Here is a 12,045-nt window from a genome sequence, read left to right on the forward strand (position 1 = left end):
TGTACGCGTGGCGGGGATGGGGCACGCCGCCGCACAGCGCCGCCCGTGAGGAATCAATGGAAGGCTGACCGGCGGGCAGCCTTGGCATTGATTCCCCGTGGGAAAACCGAGGCGATGTGAGGACGACGAGGCACGGGTCGCTGACTCGCCGGGCCGCCGTTCTTTTGCGCCAAAAATGATTGCCCCGGCGCCCCCTAGTGTGCTGGCGTCGGGTTCGGCCTGGGTGCGCCGGCGCCAATTTCGACTCTAACCGGCGAAAACTAGGCTCCTGGGGCACAACTGAGCCGTTTTTTATGCGCCGGCGCCGAAAAAGGGGCTTGGGGGCCTGTTGCGGGCGCGGCTGGAGATGCTCTAATATTGCATGCACGAAAATAAAAAACGTGTACCCTCGGTTTGGCAAAAGACAACACCCGTTGGCTCATGAAACAGTTTGAATTCAATTCGCCAAGTTGAATTTCGTCTGGTCTCCCTTATACCTATACGTGCATGCAATGATCGATTCAAATTTCATGCATCAATGTGCCTGGAATTGTTTGGCCGTAAACTGTTCATCAGCCCAGCCGAGCGGAGGATTGGAGAGGGCGTGCCATCACGCATCTCCTTTCAAAACAGGCCGCAGGGAGCCGGTACAACGCGGATTGAAGCGGGTCGAACAAGTAAAGCTGCAATCACCCATCTCCTTTCGCTCCTCTCGACAGGACTCCCGAGACGGGGACAGGCTTTTGCCATCTGCAGCGGCCAAGCCAACGGGCTTCTTCTCACCTCTGGCTCCTCGTGACATGACCAGACGCCCCACTTGCAGGTTGCTTCGGAAAAATCACGTATTTGACCCGAGGGCGAAATCAAATCACGATCTGATCTGGTCTCAAAAAAATCATATAACAGACCGTTTTGTGTGGCGCCCGACAGCCGGGCGCTGCATTGGACTATGCAGCACCGTTGTTCTAGACGTTGCATGCCCGGTCAGCATGGCAGCCCGGGGCCAGGGGCGGCCCCGCAGCCAGCCGTGCAGCGCCCGACACATAGGCGCTGCACAGTGACTTAAGCACATCGGCCCAGCCCGACCAGGCAGTTCTCCCCCCTCCAGGAAGTTGCTATCTGGACAGAGAGCAGCGGCGGCGCCCACATCGCCCCCCCCCCCCCACATCCCTCTCAGATCTGAATATTTGATCTGTGGATTCGATCTCCAATCCCTCCTACTAGGTAAACTCCTCCGTTCCCTTTCTTTTCCTCCGTAAATTTGTTGCCATTTTAGAGATTTGTCCAAGATTTGATGGAACCCTTGATTTGCTTGATTTAGGATGTGTAGTCATAGTGGTACTACCGTAGTGTTGTTCATTAGTTCACAATATATGATTCTTGTTAGTGAAACCCTAGATTGTTTAGTTTTTTTAGATATATATGAGATGCCTATTTTTGTAGATAACTACGAGATGTTGAGTTTTGTAGACATATATGAGATGTTCAGTTTTTTTAGATATATATTAGATGTTGAGTTTATTTGAAATATGAGATGTTGAGTTTATTTGAACACATATGACATATTCATTGTGTGAGAAGGAGATGTTGAGATTCTTGTAGTTGAACACATATTAGATGTTTAGTGTATACCGATATTTGAGATGAAGATGAACTCATATATGTTTATTGTTTGAACTTTGTAAGGATGGTTTGGCTTCTCGACAATGCCTACGACACACGACATCGGGCCTACATGATGCGCGAGAAGGAGATGGTAATAATGCGTAATCTAAATATTTTGCAAATTTGCCTTTAGTTGAAATTGACATGCCCTAAGATTTATCATTACTTTTTTTTTGCAGAAGCTTGAACCTCTGAAGATTCGGTATCACGGGGTCTCTGGTCCTACCATGCCCTACGATGAGCGGTACACACCCTACATCCAGCAGGCAAGACTCCTCCCATGGATTCAGTTGGTCAGCCGGTCCACGCCGAACCTCAACGCTCCACTAGTGTCCTCTCTTGCTGATCGGTGGAGGCTGGAGACGCACATTTTCCATCTTCGGACTGGGGATATGACCGTGACGCTCGAGGATGCCGCCTTGATCATTGGGCTTCCTATCGACGGGAGACCTCTATGTATGAGCACCAATTCTGATGGGTGGCGCGAGCAGATGATTGCTCTTGTCGGTATGGCTCCTACCGAGGCTAAGGCTGATGTAGATGAGGGAGAAGAGAATAAGAAGGAAAGGAAAGCAGCAGGGGCTGCTTTCACGTGGATTCAGGAACACTTTGCCAATTGCCCCGCAGATGCCACTGATGATGTGATCCAGACACATGCTCGTGTCTATATGTGGTACGTTGTCTCGAGGACTTTGTTTCCTAACTCCATGTGCAAGAACGCTCCATGGATGTGGCTGAAGGCATTGACCGTCTTCGATAGCAAATGGAGCTTGGGTTCAGTGACTCTTTGACGGAAATATGCCCTAGAGGCAATAATAAAGTTATTATTTATTTCCTTATATCATGATAAATGTTTATTATTCATGCTAGAATTGTATTAACCGGAAACATGATACATGTGTGAATACATAGACAAACATAATGTCACTAGTATGCCTCTACTTGACTAGCTCATTAATCAAAGATGGTTATGTTTCCTAACCATAGACATGAGTTGTCATTTAATTAACATGATCACATCATTAGGAGAATGATGTGATTTAATTGACCCATTCCATTAGCTTAGAACTTGATCGTTTAGTATTTTGCTATTGCTTTCTTCATGACTTATACATGTTCCTACAACTAAGAGATTATGCAACTCCCGTTTACCGGAGGAACACTTTGTGTTCTACCAAACGTCACAACGTAACTGGGTGATTATAAAGGAGCTCTACAGGTGTCTCCAAAGGTACATGTTGAGTTGGCATATTTCGAGATTAGGTTTTGTCACTCTGATTGTCGGAGAGGTATCTCTGGGCCCTCTCGGTAATGCACATCACTATAAGCCTTGCAAGCAATGTAGCTAATGAGTTAGTTACGGAATGATGCATTACATAACGAGTAAAGAGACTTGCCGGTAACAAGATTGAACTAGGTATTGAGATACCGATGATCGAATCTCGGGCAGGTAACATACCGATGACAAAGGGAACAACGTATGTTGTTATGCGGTTTAACCGATAAAGATCTTCGTAGAATATGTAGGATCCAATATGAGCATCCAGGTTCTGCGATTGGTTATTGACCGAAGACGTGTCTCGGTCATGTCTACATAGTTCTCGAACCCGTAGGGTCCGCACGCTTAAAGTATCAATGACGATTATATTACGAGTTTATGAGTTTTGATGTACCGAAGGTTGTTCAGATTCCCGGATGTGATCACGGACATGACGAGGAGTCTCGAAATGGTCGAGACATGAAGATTGATATATTGGAAGCCTATATTTGGATATCGGAAGTGTTTCGGGTGAAATCGGGATTTTACCAGAGTACCGAGGGGTTACCGGAACCCCCCGGGGGCTTAATGGGCCATAGTGGGCCTTAGTGGAGAAGAGGAGAGGAGGCCAGGGCAGGGCCACGCACCCCTCCCCCTACTCCGAATAGGACAAGGAGAGGGGGCGGCGCCCCCCCCCTTTCCTTCCTCTCTCTCCCTCCTCTTTCCCCCCTTCTCCTAGTCCAACAAGGAAGGGAGGGAGTCCTACTCCCGGTGGGAGTAGGACTCCTCCAGGCGCGCCTCCTCCTGGCCGGCTGCCCCCTCCCCCCTTCCTCCTTTATATACGGGGGCAGGGGGGCACCTCTAGACACAACAACAACATATCATTGATCTCTTAGCCGTGTGCGGTGCCCCCCTCCACCATAGTCCACCTCGATAATATTGTAGCGGTGCTTAGGCGAAGCCCTGCGACGGTAGAACATCATCATCGTCACCACGCCGTCGTGCTGACGGAACTCTCCCTTGACACTCGGCTGGATCAGAGCTCGAGGGACGTCATCGAGCTGAACGTGTGCTAGAACTTGGAGGTGTTGTGCTTTCGGTGCTTGATCGATCGGGTCGTGAAGACGTACGACTACATCAACCGCGTTGTTCTAACGCTTCCGTTTTCGGTCTACGAGGGTATGTGGACGACACTCTCCCCTCTCGTTGCTATGCATCACCATGATCTTGCGTGTATGTAGGAATATTTTTGAAATTACTACGTTCCCCAACACTCTTGCCTACTTGTACCGACAAGTAGTTGGTTTGTTTTGCTATCAAGCCATTTCTTCATTAGCAATGCAACCTTGCTGTCAAGTTAACATTGTTTTCTTTCATATGCAGCTGGATGATGCATGTTGCAGGATCACAGGTGGCGCAGGCATTGGTGGTAATATGCTTCTACTTTCTGTATGGAGCTGGGAGCGTCTGCCTGTTGGACGCCCGAAGAGCGTAAAGTTTAATCCTTGGGATGAAGATGACGAATTACGGTGCCTCACTTGGGCTTACAAGTAGGATTTGGTATCGAGATGATGAACTATGTCAATCTCATGTACCAAAAGTACATTGTCGAGTTGGACACGATTACGCCTGAGCAGGTAACGAGGACATTACTTCAGTCATTTGTCATGCTTGCCTGAAAAATAGCCATCAATGTTGTGTTGTTGCCCTATTTCATAGGTGGTATGGCAGCCATATGGCACCAATGACAGAATTGGGTACACCGAGGAGTTTGCCATCAACCCAATGTGCTTGCGGGATAGGGATCTCTGGCTTACGCGGTGCCCACTGATATGCAACTGGGTTGTTGAGTTTCATTTGCCACATCGCGTATATCGTCATTTTGGTCTGTTCCAGCCTCACCCGTCGGAATGGGTGGACACGGACAAAGCACTTCATAGGTAAGAGAGCGTGAACCGTTTTGACTAAGCATCACCACTCCTTCTTGATTGTGATAATATTTGGTTTTGTACCATGCAGGTTGGACAGGAGACAACATCGGAAGATAAAGGACTGGGACAAGTATCATGCATCATATGTTACCCATTTCCATCTTAGTGTGGATCAAGCTCATAACAATGCACACGACCAGCTTTATGAGCATTGCTCACTTGCTTTCGATAACTACCTATGATGGTTTCTTGAAAATGCTCGAGTTGAGATATGACCGCCGGCATACAAAGATAATATTCTTGAAGAGCCCGTAAACTTTGAGGATGTATCGAAGTGGCGGTACAACAAAGATGTCAGGGAAGGGCAAGGAGTCCCTATTGTTCCGATGATTAACTATGTGGTAAAGTGTTCCCTTCTTTACTTTCCCGTTGGCCGTATTACACATGTTTGAATGGCTAACGAGTTACTTCCTTCTCATCCGTAGCGCGACCAGATCAAGAAATCAGCTGATGAAAGCCAGTCTATTCTTGAGAAGACACCGGTTGGAGACGGCAATGATGAAGGTCCACTACAAAAATTTCTGAAGGTCCATATCGCACTCAGGTGTGTCCATGTTACATATCTTGTGGAGTTTGGTATCTTATACACTTGTTCATGTTACAGCGTCAGGCTCAAAAGTTAAGGCGGTTATCGAACCTTCTCGGTTGCCGTGACCGGGAATATGATGAGCCATCTGCCTCTAGGTCTGGTTGAAGGAAATATGCCCTAGAGGCAATAATAAAGTTGTTATTTATATTTCCTTATATCATGATAAATGTTTATTATTCATGCTAGAATTGTATTAATCGGAAACTCAGTACATGTGTGAATACATAGACAAACAGAGTGTCACTAGTATGCCTCTACTTGACTAGCTCGTTAATCAAAGATGGTTAAGTTTCCTAGCCATAGACATGAGTTGTCATTTGATGAACGAGATCACATCATTAGAGAATGATGTGATTGACTTGACCCATTCCGTTAGATTAGCACTTGATCGTTTAGTATGTTGCTATTGCTTTCTTCATGACTTATACATGTTCCTATGACTATGAGATTATGCAACTCTCGAATACCGGAGGAACACTTTGTGTGCTATCAAACGTCACAATGTAACTGGGTGATTATAAAGATGCTCTACAGGTGTCTCCGATGGTGTTTGTTGGGTTGGCATAGATCGAGATTAGGATTTGTCACTCCGTGTATCAGAGAGGTATCTCTGGGCCCTCTCGGTAATGCACATCACTATAAGCCTTGCAAGCAATGTGACTAATGAGTTAGTTGCGGGATGATGCATTATGGAACGAGTAAAGAGACTTGCCGGTAACGAGATTGAACTAGGTATTGAGTGAAGGAAATATGCCCTAGAGGCAATAATAAAGTTATTATTTATTTCCTTATTTCATGATAAATGTTTATTATTCGTGTTAGAATTGTATTAACTGGAAACTTAGTACATGTGTGAATACATAGACAAAACAAAGTGTCCCTAGTATGCCTCTACTTGACTAGCTCGTTTATCAAAGATGGTTATGTTTCCTAACCATAGACATATGTTGTCATTTGATGAATAGGATCACATCATTAGGAGAATGATGTGATGGACAAGACCCATTCGTTAGCTTAGCATTATGATTGTTACAGTTTCATTGCTACTACTTTCTTCATGACTTATACATGTTCCTCATACTATGAGATTATGCAACTCCCGAATACCGGAGGAACACCTTGTGTGCTATCAAACATCACAACGCAACTGGGTGATTATAAAGATACTCTACAAGTGTCTCTGATGGTGTTTGTTGGGTTGGCATAGATCGAGATTAGGATTTGTCACTCCGTGTATCGGAGAGGTATCTCTGTGCCCTCGCGGTAATGCACATCACTATAAGCCTTGCAAGCAATGTGACTAATGAGTTAGTTGCGGGATGATGCATTACAAAACGAGTAAAGAGACTTGCCGGTAACGAGATTGAACTAGGTATTGAGATACTGACGATCGAATCTCGGGCAAGTAACATACCGATGACAAAGGGAACAACATAAGTTGTTATGCGGTTTGACCGATAAAGATCTTTGTAGAATATGTGCGAGCTAATATGAGCATCCAGGTTCCGCTATTGGTTATTGACCAGAGATGAGTCTCGGTCGTGTCTACATATTTCTCGAACCCGTAGGGTCCGCACGCTTAACGTTTAATGATGATCGGCATTATGAGTTTATGTGATTTGATGTACTGAAGGTTGTTTGGAGTCCCGGATGAGATCACGGACATGACGAGGAGTCCCGAAATGGTCGAGACGTAAAGATCGATATATTGGAAGGCTATATTCGGAAATCGGAAAGGTTCTGGGTGATTCGGGTATTTTTCGGAGTACCGGAGAGTTAGGGGAATTCGCCGGGGGAGTATATGGGCCTTATTAGGCCTTAGTGGAATAGAGTAGAGGAAGGGAAAAGGTGGAGGGCACTCCCCCCTAGCCCAATCCGAATTGGGTTGGGGGCCGCCCCCCTTCCCTCTCTCTTCACTACAAAAAAATACACTTCCATGATGATACGTGTTTTTTGTCATGCATGTACATCCATGACAAATTTATGACAGAATCAAGATAGTCATACCTCGTGCTATCGTAGAAGTGTTCCATGACATTACCAAAATTATCATCACGGAAGTGTCCACTTGCATGATGATAAATCGCGCGTCACAGAAGTGCTTTCGTCAAGGGTGACCGACACGTGGCATCCACCGTAACGGAACGCCGTTAAGCTATCGGGTCGGGTTTTGGATCCGATAACCCGTTAACAACCCCGACCAATGGGGATTTTCCACATGTAAAATCATCATTGGCTGGAGGAAACACGTGTCGACTCATTGTTGGGACAGATGTCATCCACTCATTGGACGGAAGACGCCTATGATATGTCGACACGTGGCACGGCCCAACAGAGGCCCATTCCTGTGAAAAGGCCGGCCCGTTTGACTTGGTCAAAAGGTGGTGGGCCGGCCCATGGAAAGCCTGTTAACGGCCTGTTCGCATATAGCCCATTTACAACCCGCTAAACCAAGGCCCGTTACACCGCCCAGTAGCGTCATCTGGGCCATCCAATATGATTCCAGCCCGTTTTCACTTCTGGCCCATGTATGGCCCATGACATCTTTCGGCCCATATGAGGCCCTATGTAACTCTTGGCCTATTAACGACCCGTGGTGAAACTAGCCCGCAATGAACAGTGTATCACTTTACACCCATTAACGGCCCGTGGTGAAACTGGCCCGTAATGAACAATGTATCACTTTATACCCATTAAGGGCCCGCTATTCAGTTGGGCCGTTTCCAGCCCATGTTATCTTTCGGCCTTCTTAGAGCCCATTTATTCTTGGGCTCATTTCGAGCATTCGTTTACTTACGGCCCGTTACTGTCATTTTCTGCTTGTGGGCCAAATTCAGCCCGTGGTTACAGTCGACCCGTTTGTGGTCCGTTAATAGATCGGGTCGTTTTCATAGCGTCATCAAATACGGCCTATTAACGATGGCCCATTATGGTCGGCCCATGAACGGACGATTCTAACTCTAGCCCGTTTACGGCCATAATGCGGCCTCTTATTGGCCCATGTTTGGCCAATCGATCATACGGCCCGTATAAGGCCCATTGATGATACATCCAATAGAAGGCCCATTGTTTCTACGGCCCGTAGAAGGCCCAATGTTTCTACGGCCCATAGAAGGCCTACTGTTTCTACGGCCCATAGAAGGCCCACTGTTTCTACGGCCTGTAGGAGGCCCAGTGTCACTACAGTAAATATTGTCCCATGGTTATTGTGGCCTAGTTTTAAAAAATAGGTTATTGCAGCCACTAGCAAACCGCGGAAAAAGAACTGCAGTGACTACAAGCAAACAAATAAACAAGACAACAAGGAAATAAATAAGCAAGCAACTTATGCTAGGCTATCACGGCTATTACACATATTACATCCACTGGGCATCAAAGTTCACCACCAGTGCAAATATAGGGAACACAGCAGCATATAAACGCCACGGCAAAACAAGTCCAGAACTAAAACCACTTCAGAAGAGTTCAAGAAACAATATCCTGGGTACCCATAATGCTGGCAAGATGCTTAGCAAGCTTATTAACTTTCTCTTGTTTGGCGCTTAAATCCTCCAGCGCTTGCTGTTGCACAAGAAAGTACACATCTAAATTCTGCAGGGACTTCCTTAATCCTTCGGCTTCTTGCCGCAGCATAGCTGACTGATGCCTTTCAGCTTGTAGCTGAGACTTAAGAAGCCGAAATGATTCAGGCAGCGAGTTCGAAGAGCTTGTGCCAGCGGTACTAGCCAGTAACTCGAACACTACATCAACGCAGGACTGTGGGGTTTTCTCACTGTCTACAAGATCGTTTTTATCACCTTTCTTGGAGACCAACAGGGTTGTCTCACTATCTTGAACCTTATTTTCATTACTTTCTCTACCATTGCATAGTGGGGTGCTCTTCTCCAATATTCTGTTTGCATACTACAAGAGAAACAAGCAGACACATCACAGGTTTAGCTTGTAGTATACCAAACTCATTTTGGTAAACCGGTTCAGTAGTAAGGTGGACAGGATAACAACATGAAACAAACATATATCTATGTACTATGGTCACTGTATTGTCCATATCATTCTATTCTATGTTCCCTAATCAAGATAGAGACACAGTTCAACTCATATATTTTTAAGACACGGCAGCATAGACAGAATATAAGTGTGAGAAACTACACAACATTGGCAGCACTTGTAATGTGCATCACATGAGAACATAACTGTCTATACAACTTAAACTGAAATCAACATAGAGCAAGAAGTTAGAACAACAATCCAGTTAAAGAAATAGGTTTAAAACATACCTGTTGCGCCATTGGAGTTTCAATTCGATCCTTCAAATTTGAAAGTAGTTGGTATGAGTAAATACAGTGATGCATCAACAAAGGAGTATGTACCATAGCTACAAAATCTGACCTGAGAACGGTTGCTCTTCTGCTTTAAACGTGGAGTTTGGGTTAGCTGTGGTGGTCTTCGTGCTTTGGGCATTGCAGTAGCTTTACAAACTACTCGTGTGGGGGTACTCTATGGTGGACATGGTGCTTTGTCAACTATAAGTGGGTTACTATCCGCTGGGGTTGCGGTTAGATGGGTTGTAGCTGGTTCTCTGCCCAATGGTGTAAGTGTGCAATCTGGAAGAGTCTCGATTATGTGTGGTGGGGCTAGTTTGTGGGCCAGTACAACCATGGTTCTATCTGCATCGACGGGTAGCACTGTCTTTTGTGAATAACGGGTTTTTGCTCCCTTAGATGATGGCATCACCCCCTCCAATTCAAATGGCTGATAAACAAGAAAAGAAATTGAACGTACAGACATTGTATGATAGATAGATGTGGTAATTCACATATATGTTGTCTAACCAAATAGGACAACATGACACAATTTCACATATATGATGCCTAACTAAATAGGATAGCATAACACAATTTCAGATATATGATGGATAACTTAACAGGATATAATGGCATAATTCAACATATGATGAGTACCTAAACAGGATGACATGACAAAACTATATGATGTCTTTCTAAAATAGGTTGGGATGAAATAATTCACATACATGTTGTCTAAGTATACAGGATGGGATGATATAATTGACATAATTGATTCATATACTAAGCAGCTGGCACTCGCATGTATGATCTCTAAACTAAGCACATAGAATTCAATATTGTGCATATGATGTCTAAACTAAGCAATGCAAGACACCATATGCATCATATGAGAAATATAATCATTGCAACTTAGAGCATACACCTCAGGAGGGATATAGGACTGGTCATCTGTCTCTGAATCCTCCTTTGAGGAGCTCCCTGTAACCATCGAGATATATGCTTCAACAGGTACCATTGCTTGCTGTGAAGACCTTGTTTTCACTCCAGATTTTTCCATAACCGGCTCAAATGACTGATACACATGAAGAGTAGTTCAATATACACAGATTGTCGACAAATGGAATACGTAATGAAAAAAAAAGATGGCATGAGATAATTCACATATATGATGCCTGGCTCCATGGTGGTGCATAATTCACATATATGATAACTGGCTGAAAAACATGGCATTGCATAATTCACGTATCTGATATAGAAAGCAAACAAGAGGCATTCACACAAAGCATGTCTAATCTAAGCAGATGGCATGGCAATGCAAGACACCATATGCATGATATGAGCAATATAACCCAGCCAAGTTAGATCATGCACCTCGTGGGGGGGGGGATACGACTGGTCATCTCTCTCTGAATCCTCCTCTGAGGAGCTATCTGTAACCAACAAGAAATCTGCATCGACAGGTAGCACTGACTGCTCAGAAGACCTTGTTTTCACTCCAGATTTTCCCATGACTGACTCAAATGGCTGATGCACAGGAAGGGTAGATGAATGTATAAACATTATTGACAAATGGAATACATTATGGAAAAAAATATGGCACGATACAATTCACATATACGATGACTGGCTAAACGGGATGGCATTGCATGATTCACATATATGATGCCTGGCTAAAGAAGATGGCATTGCATAATTCCCATATACTCCCTCCGTTCCTAAATATTTGTCTTTTTAGAGATTTCAAATGGACTACCACATACGGATGTATATAGACATATTTTAGAGTGTAGATTCACTCATTTTGTTCCATATGTAGTCACTTGTTGAAATCTCTAAAAAGACAAATATTTAGGAATGGTGGGAGTATGATATAGAAACCAAACAGGTGGCATTCACACAAAGCAAATCTAAACTAAGCTGATGACATATATGATGTATAATGTAAGCAATGCAAGGCGCCATATGCATGATATGACCAACATCAGCATGCCAGGTTAGAGCAAACACCTCAGGTGGTAAACATGCATGGTTGGCTCCTTCTAAATCTCCATCTGAACAGTTATCTTCCTCTGGAATACAATCTAGAAATGCAGGAGAGGGGGGGGGGCACTTCACCCACCATGGAGCAGCGTCTGCATGACATTATATTCGCACGCAACGGTCTTCTCTTTTTCTCTACATGTTCAGTACGATTGTGTACAATATCTGACATGCATAATATAAAAAATAGTTAGATTTTGTAAGGCCTAAGGGGTG

This window comes from Triticum aestivum, chromosome 3B, assembly GCF_018294505.1.
Source record: "Triticum aestivum cultivar Chinese Spring chromosome 3B, IWGSC CS RefSeq v2.1, whole genome shotgun sequence".
NCBI classification, from domain to species: domain Eukaryota; kingdom Viridiplantae; phylum Streptophyta; class Magnoliopsida; order Poales; family Poaceae; genus Triticum; species Triticum aestivum.